The sequence below is a fragment of the Anneissia japonica genome, unplaced genomic scaffold, assembly GCF_011630105.1.
Source record: "Anneissia japonica isolate Jap-2015-1 unplaced genomic scaffold, ASM1163010v1 scaffold287785_len535756_cov143, whole genome shotgun sequence".
NCBI lineage: Eukaryota > Metazoa > Echinodermata > Crinoidea > Comatulida > Comatulidae > Anneissia > Anneissia japonica.
Window position 1 is genome coordinate 546,493 of NW_022696924.1, and position 1,635 is coordinate 548,127.

The following is a 1,635-nucleotide window of genomic DNA, read 5'->3' on the forward strand; positions in this document are numbered from 1 at the left end:
TGCTAAAGTCCCCAGTGGCGAATTCAAGGGACCCAGCCAGCAAGCCCCCCCCCCCCACCCAAGACCACCCAATTTGTTTAAAAAAAAATGGAGATATAAAAGATAATTATATTCAAATTTTCTGTCTGGAAGGGCAATTTCCGGCCATCTAGAGGTGCCATAATCACAAATTTCAAGCCTCGGCCCCAACCATGGTGGGGCTGAGGTTGTATAGATCTCCTATCTGAGAAAGTACGGTAACCTCACTGGGCCCTTCTATTTTGAATTCCTGGATCCGCCACTGGAAATTACAACAAATATGAAGTCATATTACAGTAGTTTGATGCCTATAAAATAACTTATAAAATTCACCAGATACTTCGTAAAATACCTGTAGCTCGGTGGCCTTGGAGGCCTCATGGCCCCAGCCTAGATGTTCTTCGCTCGCAGACCTTATGAAATGCCCCCCCCCCCACTTTCAGAAACGTTCCGCCGCCGTTGCAGTTTTAGTTCTTTTAATAATTAAACTCTTAAATTATTTCAATAACCATTTCTTTAATAACTTTGATGTTAAAAAAGTTTATGGTTCGTGGGTGGCTTTCTTGTATGTTGCTGCTGTGGAGTGTAATTGTTCTGTTTATCGATTGACCAACTTGCATAGGTGTCTAGCATGTAACGAAAAACCCAATGAATAAAATAACAAAACACACAGCAACAAGAAAATTAAAGTTGTTAATTACATTGTTGTTAAACAACAGTGCACTCTGTAAGCCTCATATTGAGATTTAATTTGTGTAAATCATTATGTGTGTATGTTTTTCTCAGTTTGAAAGGGTTTGTACCCTACAAATAGGACAGTGATATGTTTGCTATTGGCAATCGTACCGTACATTGTTGTGTGCCTAAATAAATAAAAAGAAAAAAAAAAAGACAGTGGTGGGGTGCGTGCCAGTGGGGTGGGGCATGACAACCTGTCGGAAAAATATATTGTTTTGTCACGGATGGGACATAATACAGTGAAGAGAATAATTTCTCGGTGGTTCAAGAATTATAATTCGGTAATTACTATTTCTACAAACACGAAGATAGGCCTACATTATGCTTTCTAACGTGTGTCCTTTCAAAATATACAATTACGCCTATAGAAATAGAGACACGAATGAATAAAAATGGAACTGAACTCTACACCAGCAATTGCTAAGATATATATGGGCCTAGGGCCCTCTGGTGACTCTTACCTTTCTAACTTCGCTACATTTCAAAATTCTTCTATCGGATGGGAATCACAGCTGGATGAATGAGAGTAATTCCGAATCTAAGAAATAATTCTTTTTGATTTTGAACCATTTACTAAATGAAATCAAATTCTCTGCAATCCAAAATACATGCTTACAAAAGCATGATCTAGTATACAATTAAGAGTCAAGCTGTATACAGTTCAAAGTTGTTTGCTTATTGGTCAAGTCTTGTGACACAATGTTTGACAAATAAACGTTCTTGTCACACGGTCAAATTTGTACTAACATTAGGTTCGGATATTCATTTTGAGTGGAGTATGACACTTAATTGCTTAGCTAACAGACGGACAGATGAATACATAATGATTTTTAATGATGGGTTGTAACATATCATGAGGTATTTTGATTATCTTATGTC

The 1,635-nt window shown here is 37.5% G+C and overlaps 1 protein-coding gene across 1 annotated transcript in view; it reads right to left on the reverse strand.

Annotated features, from left to right (window-relative positions):
* The window catches only part of LOC117102185 (galactoside 3(4)-L-fucosyltransferase-like), a 6,021-nt gene extending 4,651 nt beyond the window's left edge, over positions 1-1,370 (reverse strand). The window contains exon 1 of the mRNA XM_033242402.1: positions 1,218-1,370. The gene's annotated coding sequence lies outside the window, so the exon portion shown is untranslated. The remainder of the gene's footprint in view (positions 1-1,217) is intronic.
* Between the last annotated feature and the right edge of the window lie 265 nt (positions 1,371-1,635).